Source organism: Triturus cristatus, chromosome 3_1 (genome assembly GCF_964204655.1).
Source record: "Triturus cristatus chromosome 3_1, aTriCri1.1, whole genome shotgun sequence".
NCBI lineage: Eukaryota > Metazoa > Chordata > Amphibia > Caudata > Salamandridae > Triturus > Triturus cristatus.
In genome coordinates, this window is record NC_140583.1 from 63,988,621 (window position 1) to 64,001,645 (window position 13,025).

Genomic DNA, 13,025 nt, shown 5'->3' on the forward strand with positions numbered 1-13,025 from the left:
TGCCCACCTGCTTATGCACACAGCCTTCGGCCGGGCACAGTGGGAGCTGGACGCAGGGCCTGACTTGTGACCAACCTCCTGCACACCCTGATACAGGTGCCCACCTGTTGATGCACACAGCCTTCGGCCAGGCACAGTGGGAGCTGGGCGCAGGGCCTGACTTGTGACCAACCTCCTGCACACCCTGATACAGGTGCCCACCTGCTGATGCACACAGCCTTCGTCCAGGCACAGTGGGAGCTGGGCGCAGGGCCTGGCCTGTGACTAGCCCCTTGCTCCCCCTGACACAGGTTCCCATCTGCTGATGCACATAGCCTTCGGCCAGGCACAGTGAGAGCTGGGCGCAGGGCCTGGCCTGTGACCAGCCCCTTGCACACCCTGATACAGGTGCCCACCTGCTGATGCTCACAGCCTGCGGCCAGGCACAGTGGGAGCTGAACGCAGGGCCTGGCCTGTGACCAGCCCCTTGCACACCCTGATACAGGTGCCCACCTGCTGATGCACACAGCCTTCAGCCGGGCACAGTGGTAGCTGGACGCAGGGCCTTGTCATTAACTTTCTGCACCCCCTGATACAGGTGCCCACCTGCTGATGCACACAGCCTTCGGCCGGGCACAGTGGGAGCTGGACGCAGGGCCTGGCCTGTGATCACCCTCCTGCACCCCCTGATACAGGTGCCCACCTGCTGATGCACACAGCCTTCGGTCAGGCACAGTGGGAGCTGGACGCAGGACCTGACCTGTGACCAACCTCCTGCACACCCTGACACAGGTGCCTACCTGCTGATGTAGACAGCCTTCAGCCGGGCACAGTGGGAGCTGGACGCAGGGCCTGGCCTGTGATCACCCTCGTGCACCCCCTGATACAGGTGTCAACCTGAAGATACACACAGCCTCCGGCCGTGCACAGGGGGAGCTGGATACAGGGCCTGGCCCGCTGCAGCTCCGTGCTCCCAACTCCTTCCTTGTGCCATGGACAGCAGGGGTAGGGTACAGGACCTGGCTATGGCAGTGCACAGAGGTGGGTGGTTTAGGGTCTGTCTGCAGTCAGGCCTGCACCCAAACCACTGCCAGTAGCGTTGTTTTCCACGTCTCTACATCTATACCACCTGTGCTCTGGGAGAGGACTCTTGTTATAGTGTCTTCCTTTGACCTTGGAATTTCATTCTGCACTCTGGGTTGGAGGCCTGAGTACAACCCCCTTTTTCCCCTGCATAAATCTCTACAAATGATGACGTGCCTGGCCTTAGGTGATTACGTCAAGCATTTGCAAAATGTGCAGAAAATCTGTCCACAGAGTCAAAATTTGAATAATTAGAAAGTGAATTTTTAATGTAGGGTGTGGCTGAACCATAACTACTCAGTGGACCCCGCCGCTGTGTAATGTTACAGTGTCTACACAGGCGCACAGAGTGTAATGTGTTATTTATTAACATTATTGAGTGTGAGGAGGGGGCAAGTCTCAGGAGAGTTGACGCCTGGAGTAGGTCATAATGTCCTTCCCTTCGCTCAACAATGGGAATGAATGGTATACTATACTTTGCGCATGTACTAAAATTGTTTATGCCATGGCCTTTTTCAGGAATATTTAGTTTTTACAAAAGGTATTTGTGAGAGGCTGGCCTGGTATATGATGTACACTTATGTAAGTGGACACCCTGCACCAGTCCAGACAACCCTTATAGTGATTTAAGAGGTCTTAGACAACCTTAGAAAGCTCTCTAAGTGGTAGCTGTGGAGAGCAAACTTCAGGCTTAGTCCAGAAGGAGTGTAATTAACTTGTTTCACTACAATTCAATCTTATAGCAATAGATTAAATGAAGAAGAACCACACAAGGGAGCCTATTAGGATTGCGAGAGGACTTTCGTCCGCCCGCCACCCTAGCGGTCCTGGGACCAGCCGCCAGTGGTGCGGCTGTCCCGCACCGGCAATTAGGAAGCCACTGCCACGGTGGCGGTGGCATCCTCTATTCCCATCATTGTGGCGGGCGGCGCTCACAGCACCGCCCGCAACAATGCTGGGAATGCACGTTGTGCATTGTCATGCACAAGTTGACAGGCACCGCGTGGTGCCTGCCACCTTGTCCGTGACAATGTAGGGGGGTACCATAGGCACCCCCCATGTGCCAACCCACACCCTCAACATCCTGGGGGCCCGCAACAGGCCCCCAAGTGAGGCAACCGCATGCCTATGCCACCACGGAAAGGCTGCTCCCCGCTGCCATCCTAATATGGATGGCGGTGTCTAGCAGACGCCGCCACCATATCAGGCCCCTTTTCCGCCTGGCCACCTGTGTAACCAGCGGACGGTCTTTCCGTCCTCCGGGTTCCCCCTGCCATACTAATATGGCGGGGGGAAATGGCATGTGGGCGGAGGAGAATGTCGGGCAGATCGCCACCGCCATGCGGGCGGTGGCGATCTGCCCAACATTCTAATAGACCCCAATGTATTTATAAAAATATGCATTTATTATATAATACATACTAACACGTATATATATCTCCTACCTGGAGATATGCACAATGCACACAATACTTTGCATAGAAATCATGTAAATAGCACAAAATACACAGTGTACTCCAGAGGGGGACCAAACTATATATTAAGAAAGGGGTATGTGAACCACGACTCGTGTCAAGACAATGCCCAGAGAATGTAGAAGTGCTAGGTACCCCATGAACCAACCAAGGTTAGTGACTAGGAACCCCACAGAGATCGTGTCCAGTGTGGGAACACGACTGCATTCTCCGTACAAATCAACGTTTAAGTCGCGGTTGGAATTTTAAAGAAAAGGGACCCTTCCGAGTGGACCCTGAAGAAATCCCGTGGAAGACAGAAGGTTAGAGAGCCACCCCACCCGTTGATACCCTAGTACCCACGTTACCTACACCCGGGAAGCCGGGTGCATAGGTGTGAAGTGGTGTCAAAAACCACTGTCGAACCCAATGGAGGACTTCATGAAAATGCTGCTGCTGGAGAAGGAGAAAGTGTTAGGTGGAATCTGAAGGTGGATTCTAGTTGAAGAGTACCTGCAAGCAGAGGGGACAGAGTCTATGTCACTCAGGAGTGGAAGACGAATGCCCATCGATGTCGGTAACTGCAGGAGATTTGACGCTGACCTTGACTCTGCAGCTCCAAGGACGAGGCAACGATGTGGAAGACCAGGAGCTGTTCTCGACCTTTCCCATGTCGGATGTCGAGAGTTGAAGGGTCAGTGTCCGTCTGGAGCACCAACAAGCCTTGGCAACTGCAAACAATGTGGCAGGTGCAGAAGGGGCAGCGTCTGGGGGACTCACCACAAGGAGGGGAATCAGGGCAGACCCCAAGCAATGAGGGGAGCCCAAAAGAAATCAAAGATGACCCTCAACAGGACCCACAGACCGGAGGCACTTGAGTCGCAAGAGGACCTCAAGCAGCTCACCAAAAGATGCAGGACACGGTGCAAACACTGTGCTGTGGATCAAGAATCTGGCCACTGGAGATGTTTGAGCTTGGGGCTACTTGGAGATTTCTTTTGTGGGTTTTTTCAAGTGTGTTTCATATAAGGTGAAATGATTATAAACATGGGAAGTTCTAAAGTTTGTCATTAGTCGCCCTTGTAATGTGTCTGTGAAAGTTTTAATTTCCTTTCCAGGCAGGTTGTGGTTGGGAGTATGGAGACCGTACATAAGGAGGGCGGGAGCTAATGGAGTAGAAGAAGGGTTGCAGAGACTGTAGGATGGGTGGAAAGGGAAGTAACGAGGACTTGTAGCGTTTTCTTCTAACACAGTTAGCTTGGGCTCAGATACCCCAATGTGGACAGTGGTGTTGGCTAAAAAGCCTGGACTGGCAAGAGTGTCGAGCACCACATGCAGCCACTTGTAGGTGGCAACAAAGGGACACCATGTACAGAAGTGCTGCAGGGAACCAGTGCTCCTCTCGCTGGAACTATTAAAAAAAAGTAGGTGGAAGAAGTGATGCTGAACCTAGGCCTGGTAATGGCAGGGAAAGCAGTAAAAAAGAACTCAGAGAAAAGAAACTGAAGCAGGCTGAAAACTGGTATCCCATGAAGCCTCGTGCAGCAGCTGCCTTTCGGTTCCCTTCGCGGCTCCTCCCTTTTCTTGCACAATTCGCTCACCACAGAGAGCTCTTTCGTAGCCCCTACCCCTGTCTCAGATAGCAGCTTCGCAACCAGAGGTGCAACTAGAGTGATTTTTTTTTTGGGGGGCGGGGCTATTAAAAAGTTTGGGGCGCTAATTCTTCCAGCAATCGGCAGAGTGAAAATGCTAGGCTTCTAAGAAGGGGTGGAAGAACAACAAAGCCTCGTTAACAAGTAAATGGTATTTTAAAGACATGTGAAGTACTCGGGTGCGGCTGTGTGTGTGCCTGGGAAGCTGTCTCAGTCCGGGCTGCCACACACAATGGGCAGGGGGTCTGAAGCCCTTTCAGCCCAATAGGCGTTGCGCGCCTGGTCGCAACTCACAAGCCGAGCTGAGTTTCCATTGTCAAATGCGCACCATTTAAAACAAGCATTTACAATGCAATGGTCTCGGCATTGTTAAAGTTAGAGCTATTGGCATTGCTCATAACCCCCACCACAAATCTTCAACACAACACTTAACCAGCACTCTTAACCCCCTTTATTCTCCCGATGTAGGCAGCAGTAGAACGAAAGCACCAGCTGGCAGAGTTATATATTTATATGGCGCGAACTCGCCCGGAAGTTATTGGAGCGCTTTACATAACCCCGTATTTACATTACACATTCAGGCACGGGAGATTTGGAGCGCCCCGCATGAGTGCCGGCTATGTTACACATTCAAGCACGGGGAAGGATGTGGACGCGACCCCGAGGGACGAACTCTGGCTTCCAGCAAAAAAGTCGGCAGTCTAGCCGACGGACAAAGTAATGATATAGCGTGAACTCGCCCGGAAGGTATTGGAGCGCTTTACATGGCCCCGTATTTACATTACACATTCAGGCACGGGGAGATTTGGAGCGCCTTACATGAGTGCCGATTACGTTACACATTCGGGGAAGGATTTGGACGCGACCCTCAACACAACACTTAACCAGCACTCTTAACCCCCTTTATTCTCCCGATGTAAGAAGCAGTAGAACGAAAGCACCAGCTGGCAGAGTTATATATTTATATGGCGCGAACTCGCCCGGAAGTTATTGGAGCGCTTTACATAACCCCGTATTTACATTACACATTCAGGCACGGGGAGATTTGGAGCGCACCGCATGAGTGCCGGCTACGTTACACATTCAAGCACGGGGAAGGATGTGGACGCGACCCCGAGGGACGAACTCTGGCTTCCAGCACAAAAGTCGGCAGTCTAGCCGACGGGCAAAGTAATGATATAGCGTGAACTCGCCCGGAAGGTATTGGAGCGCTTTACATGGCCCCGTATTTACATTACACATTCAGGCACGGGGAGATTTGGAGCGCCTTACATGAGTGCCGGTTACGTTACCCATTCGGGGAAGGATGTGGACGCGACCCTCAACACAACACTTAACCAGCACTCTTAACCCCCTTTATTCTCCCGATGTAGGCAGCAGTAGAACAAAAGCACCAGCTGGCAGAGTTATATATTTATATGGTGCGAACTCGCCCGGAAGTTATTGGAGCGCTTTACATAACCCCGTATTTACATTACACATTCAGGCACAGGGAGATTTTGAGCGCCCCGCACGAGTGCCGGCTACGTTACACATTCAAGCACGGGGAAGGATGTGGACGCGACCCCGAGGGACGAACTCTGGCTTCCAGCACAAAAGTCGGCAGTGTAGCCGACGGACAAAGTAATGATATAGCGTGAACTCGCCCGGAAGGTATTGGAGCGCTTTACATAGCACCGTATTTACCTTACACATTTCGGCACAGGGAGATTTGTAGCGCTTTACATGAGCGCCAGTCACGTTACACATTCAGGCACGGGGAAGGATGTGGACGCTACCCCGAGGGACGAACTCCGGTCTCCAGCACAAAAGTCGGCAGTCTAGCCGACGGACAAAGCAATGATATAGCGTGAACTCGACCGGAAGGTGTTGGAGCGCGCCACATAGCACCGTTTTTTCATTACACATCTCGGCACGGGGAGATTAGTAGCGCCTTACATGAGCGCCGGTTACGTCACCCATTCAGGCACGGGGAAGGATGTGGACGCAACCCCGAGGGACGAACTCTGGATTCCAGCACACGGCGAGGCAGAAAACAGGCACACAGGCAGCATCTGAATACAGAGAGGCTTACTCCCAGAAGAAAACAAGCACACCACTGCCTTTCTCCGAGGTGAAAGCAGAAATGCCTCGGAGAAAGGCAGCGGCATTTTTGGATTCGGGGGCGTGTTTTTCTCGAACAACACGCCCAGAGAAAAATCGTCAAAAAACACGCCCCCAAATCGCAAAATGACGGGGCTTGTTTGGAGAGACAAGCCTCTTCTCCAATGGCTGACCAGCATTTAAGAGGCCAGCCAATGGAGAAGAGGAGAGAAGAGTGGCGGGTTCAAGCCCCTCTTCTCCAAGTCATTAAATCTCGCGAGCGAGACTGCGCAAGCGCAGCCTTCGCTAGCCGAGACCTAAAAAACAAATAGCAGGCTGGAAACAATCATTTTAAAGTAGAAGCACCACTTCATGCTTTCACTTCAAAGTTACCTTAAAGAACGTTATAACCAAATCGTCTGCACAGCAATGATCCCTTTTTGAGCACAATCTGTGGAAAATAAAACAGCAACCCGGGAAAGAAGCATTTTTAAGTATAAGCACTACTTTATGCTTTCACTTTAGAGTTATCTAAAAGTAAGCTATAATGGTGGCTCCTAGGAGGCTGCAGCTCTTTTAAAATGGCTAGAGGGGTGAGGGATGGGAAAAGAACATCAGGAACAAGGGGAGTGGGAGACAAGACTTCAACAAGTCCAATCGCCTTTAAAAGAAAGCCCAAAACAAAACAAGCACCCTACTAAAAAGAAGTCCAACTGTCAGTGGACATGAAAAGTGCAAAAAATGCAAAATAAATACAATCAACTGAGCGGGACGCACAGCGGGGGAGATAGCACTAACACAACTGTAAAATTAAGAGAAGGTGGGAGAGAGGAAGGCTATATTTACATGTAAGCTGCTATGGTGTTGAAACTGAACACAGGCAAACAGTAACAGACCAGGAAACAAAGGAAAAAAATAGTCTCCCAGATGACACATAAAGGACCATAGTAAAATGAGACAGTACTAAGGTGCACATGCATCAAAATAGGCAATTGCGGTTCTTTCATTGCGATTTTTAAAGAATCGCAATTCAAGAATCACAGTTATCTATGCATGTAGGAATCGCAAAAATGTTTGCTATTCCTAAACATTCCTTAATTGTGACTCGCGAATTGCGAGTCGCAATTAAGGAATTGCTACCAATTCATTCCTATGAGCCTAGAGGCCCTTAGGTATCCATGCAAATTGCATGCGCAATTTGCGAGTATCAAAAATGACACCCTGTTGCACCCCTGAAATTGCCATGTGACCACATGTTGCACACACACATGTGGCATGTGTGTGTGGGTAACATGTAACTTTGAAAAATACACCTTAGTGCATTTTTCAAAGTTTTCACAAATTACCGTCCAGTTTCATTGGACGGTAATTTGCGACTCCTAAAAGCAAAATCGCTATTTCAATTTGCATCATGCAATTGCAGTATAAGTAATCGCAAATTTTGCGATTACTTAAATTGCTATTTTTGCATTTGGGATGATGCATCCCAAATGCAAAAATACTGGCCGCAAAGGGGCAGATTCTGAAAATTGACCGATTTTTTTCGTTGATACATGGGGCCCTTAGTCCATGCTGCCTGGGAGGAACAGAAGGAAAAAGGAGGGACAAAGAGGGAGGATAGACCACTAGCAAGCAAGAATTTGTAAAGGACACTGAAACAAACAAATCAAAAGTAGGGGGATGGCTTTAAGCCCACAAGAGAAGTTTCAAAAGGTCTTGAATGCTCGACCTAAAAAGGTGTGGGTACCCTGGGTGGGCACAGAGCCACCCAGGGTAAAAGAAAAATGGCCCTTCTCCCGCTGGCCCCAACAATGAGTGCTGGTTAGGGATGGAAAGGGCAGCAAGGGTGTCCCCCCGCAGGCCCCAAAGTGTGCAACTACAAAAAGGAAATAATAAATTAGCATCAGAAGTTGCTCATTTATTATTCACTACTACAGGCAAGGGGTTTCCATAATGCCCAGAGCAAGCTTTCAAATTGTATGTTTTGATCCCAGTGATGCCCCCAGAAGGGGCAGGGGCACCACCATACATTATTTTAATGTTGTGGATGGCTGCAGGGAGCATAGCAGCCCCCAAGCAATACAAGTCACCCGGGTCATTGAATCCATGATACCTTGTGTGCTTAGCAGTATTTTTAAAGCACTCTGACCTGGTGCTGTATGCTCTTCAGCTGGAGTGCAGGGAACCTTTGTGGGGCGTTCTTCGGTTACATTTTGTGGCCTGAACAATGTTACAAAAATACCCAAAGACATGTTAATGGCTGTGATAAAAAAAAAACTTTATTTATAACAAATTGTGACAATGAATATTATTGAACATTTCAATGTGTGTATCATAAAATTATTGGTGACTTTTTGACAAAGTCAGGTCTGATTTATATATATCTTGTGCTCACTGGGGGTTGAGCGCCCGCTGGTGGACCAGACCCTGCACCTTACCCCATACTGCACATGGCCAAAGGCTGTGGCATGCAGCCAGGCCTTGCCATCAAGCACTCTCCAGCATGGGGCAGTGGGTCAGGTCACTTCAGCCTTTGTCTACTTCACGGGGAGTGGTGCCATTCTGAATTTTCACAAGGAGCTTGTCCGCACACAAAGTGGGACTCTTCAGTTACAGAGGCTACTTATGTGTTTCTTGAGATCAAAGCTATATTATTGACGTCAGGTAATTATTTTTATACTGGCAATGGCCCAGCAGCCTTCCCATCACTAACGGTTTGCAAAAGCCATTACAAACAAGCATCCACAAAACCAAAAGGCTGGCAGCATATATCAGACTTATTTGCTTTGCTAATTTTTGCTTAGCTATATGATAATGCGGGACACATTTATGTGGTGCCCGGGCATAGTTTTTGGGCATGTCTGACTCTAATATAGCTCAGTTTTAGTTTTCTCTCATCTAAAATTGTCTCTGCTGTATAAATGAACGGTGGTTGATCAATTGTATCTTGAAGAATGCTGTAGTATTAGGTATGTGGCAAGTTGAAGTAGTACTTTGTTCTTTTTTGTCTCTTTGACCGTCCTTGGAGAAAGTCTTTGCAGGAGTTCTTTGTATCGCAGCATTAGAAGCTAAGAGGTCCATTGGGATGGCAGGCGGAAAAGCTCCCCGACCGCCATGGAAGTGGAAAACAACCGCCCGCCGGCACCGTGGGAAAACCGGCGGCCAAATTAGGATCAACCGCCAAACAAAAACAACCGCAGCGGAACGAGGCCAAGAAAAACCGCCCTTCGCGGGCGGAGATGGCCAAAATCCGTCCTCGCCGTTCGGATTCGCAGCGGGAAAACACCAACCCGCCACAAGTATAGTGGAGACATCGCACCGGAAATTAGGATATCGCACAATGGGATGAATGGGAGAGCTAGCAGAAGAGCTGAAGCACAGCCACCTCTGCGGACGATCCGTGAAAAATATGGCGGAAGAAGGCCAAAAAGTGCACACAGAAAACTAGCCATGCTCCCCCAATACACAAAACACACCCCAATGACACAACCACATGGCAAAAAGAAAAATACAAATCTCAGGACAACACACCTGACAGCAACACCCCAATTGGACACACCCACATAGCTGAGTATAAAACCAGCCCCTTCCCTGACCACAATCCTTTGCAATACTCCAGGAGAGAAGGGACACATACCCCAGCTGACAGGAGAGGCAAAGGACACAACATCACTAGCCACACCACACACAGCCCCACCACCACCTCCACACCTGCACAACTAACCCCCCTGCACAACACACACCATACACAGCACAACCACAACCACCACTCACACCCCTGCACCCACAACCACTTTGCACACCACACACCATGGCCACACAGTACATGTCCAAATTCACTGAGAGTGAGTTGAAGGTTATGGTAGATGAGATAGTCAGAGTGGAACCACAGCTTTTTGGTACCCTGGTCCAACAGACACCATTAGCCACAAGGACACAAATGTGGGCAAGGATAGTCCAAAGGGTCAATGTAGTAGGGACCACCCAAAGATCAAAAAAGGAGATCATGAAGCGTTGGCATGATCTAAAGAGGGTGGTCAAGGAGAGGGGGAGCAAGAACCGTGAGCTGGCTCAGAGGACTGGCTGTGGCCCTCCCATTCCACCAAAACCATTCACTCAATGGGAGGAGAAGGTGCTTGCCATTCTGCATCCAGAGAGTCTCACAGGAGTATAAGGGTGAGTGGAGGCTGGTAAGTACAAACAAATGACTACCGCCACTCTGCAATGTACTGCCTTGCACAACTACAAAGCTACACCACCTAGGACACATACCATCCATCTGCACCACACACTCACAAAACCATGGCTAACAGATCCAACATTCACCCACTCCCATTCTCCCCAAACATAGCTACTAACATTACCATGGGGGCATGTGGACAGGCAGACAGCACTACAACTCCCACCAGGCCCCCTGTCCCACAGCCTAGCAAGATGGATCCCTCCCACCACCCCACCCAGAAGCATGTGTCAGCCATTACACAACCCACATCAAACTCACAGGTAGGTAGCCATCTTCCCTGGGAGGGTGTCTGGGGGGTGGGGGGCCTGCACCACTACTCCCACAATGCCCCCTGTCCCACAGCCTACCAAGATGGATCCCTCCCACCACCCCACCCAGAAGCATGTGTCAGCCATTACACCACCCACATCAAACTCACAGATGGGTAGCCATCTTCCCTGGGAGGGTACCTGGGAGTGGGGGGCCTGCACCGCTACTCCCACCATGCTCCCTGTCCCACAGCCTACCAAGATGGATCCCTCCCACCACCCCACCCAGAAGCATGTGTCAGCCATTACACAGCCCACATCAAACTCACAGGTGGGTAGCCATCCTCCCTGGGAGGGTGTCTGGGGGTGGGGGGCCTGCACCACTACTCCCACCATGCCCCCTGTCCCACACCTCAGCAGGATGTAGCCCCCCCTCCACCCCACCCAGAAGCAGTAGGAAGGCATTGCAGCACACCAAACAAACTTACAGGTAGGTAGCCATCTTCCCAATGAGGGTGTCTGGGGGTGGGGGCCTGTACCACTACTCCCACCATGCTCCCTGTCCCACACCTCAGCAGGATGGAGCCCTCCCTCCACCCCACCCCACCCAGAAGCAGTTGGAAGGCACCACAGTACACCAAACAATCTTACAGGTAGGTAGCCATCTTCACAATGAGGGTGTCTGGGGGTGGTGGGCCTGTATCACTACTCCCACCATGCCCCCTGTCCCACACCTCAACAGAGGATTGAGCGCTCCCCCCAGCAGTTGGAAGCCATTACATCACCCTCATCAAACTTACAGGTAGGTAGCCATCTTCACAGTGAGGGTGTTTGTGGGTGGGAGGCTTGCACTACTACTCCCAACATTCCCTCTGTCCCACACCTGAGCAGGATGGAGCCCTCCCTCCACCCTACCCAGAAGCAGTTGGAAGCCAGCACAGTACACCAAACAAACTTACAGGTAAGTAGCCAGTACGTGCACCCACCCATTTGTCACAGATTAAATGGTGTCATATGACAACACCATGCCCTCTCATTACACAAAGAGGCATACCTACCCCATTGCCAAGCACAGTGTGCACACGGGTAAGCTAAGGAAACTGTCACAGCCACCAAAGTAGAAGAAAGTCAGGGCACAATCATGCACAACACCTAGTTACATGTGTATCGCCATGGGGCAAGTGCAACAAGGACCATTCGAAAAATATGAAAGCATGTGTGGTGGTACAAATCAAGATACGCACATGACAGGACAAAGGTATGCAAGAGATTACAATGGCCAGTCCATGGCCAGATGTGACGTCTGCCAGGTCAGACAAATCAACAATGAGTTCTCAATCAAACACATGTTGTGCCAGGCCTTAGATGGCAACAAGTCCCTGTAATCCTTAATTGTGCACGGGTCGCATGGTATGCCTTGACACCTCACACCATGGACAAGTAATGCCTGTACCACTGCATCATGTCAGGAAGTACAGTAGTGCACATAGTCAACAATGTGATGATCTGTCAATTGTGCAGTGTACAAAAAGTGAATGACACACAGCTAACACAAAGCTTGCCGGGTGCACTACAATGACCATTTCCCATCTGACCCACAGGTGACCAAGAACTCACTGCAGAGGACAACACCAGCAACCTGCAGAGCCAGTCTCCCCCCTCCCCGGTACATGGACTCTTGGATGTTGACTCCCAGGATTCCATGGACGATGAGCTCGAGGCCGGCCCATCTGGTGTGCCAGGGAGCAATAGGTCCCAGGACCCCATCGTCCCCCCCACCACATCTGTGCCAACAACAACTTCACAGCAGACCCCTGCTGTCACGGCCTGTGCAGCTACCGCCACCACCACCACCACCACCAGTGCTGCCTGCAACACCTTCCCTGTCCCAGAGGATGACCAGCACACACCACTGATGGAGGAGGGCAGGGAGAGGATGCGGGTGCCCACAGTGGTAAGGCAACAGGTCCGTGGCAGCAGGGCAGGTGGGAGGGGCAGGGTCACCCAAGGACACCAGGAGGCTGGGACCCAATCCCTGGAACACATCACCAGAGTCCTGGGCGCATACGAACAGGCCCAGGGACGAACGGGCAGGTCGGACGAACAGTTGCACAAGCTCATCCTGCTGATGAGGTCCATCAACACCCCATGGGACAAATCGTGGACCTCTTAGGCCAGCAAGTGGCGGTACTGAGGGACAGGCATGCACCACAGACAACACCTCCACCACACTCTGGTGGGCTGCACGATAACAGTTCACCATCCTCCCCTGCGCCCACAGAGA

The 13,025-nt window shown here is 50.9% G+C and overlaps 1 long non-coding RNA gene across 1 annotated transcript in view; it reads left to right on the top strand.

Annotated features, from left to right (window-relative positions):
* The window catches only part of LOC146859711 (uncharacterized), a 135,348-nt gene extending 122,807 nt beyond the window's left edge, over positions 1-12,541 (top strand). Inside the window, exon 4 of the long non-coding RNA XR_014979045.1 lies at positions 12,343-12,541. This is a non-coding gene — a long non-coding RNA (uncharacterized LOC146859711). The remainder of the gene's footprint in view (positions 1-12,342) is intronic.
* The last annotated feature ends 484 nt before the right edge of the window (positions 12,542-13,025 follow it).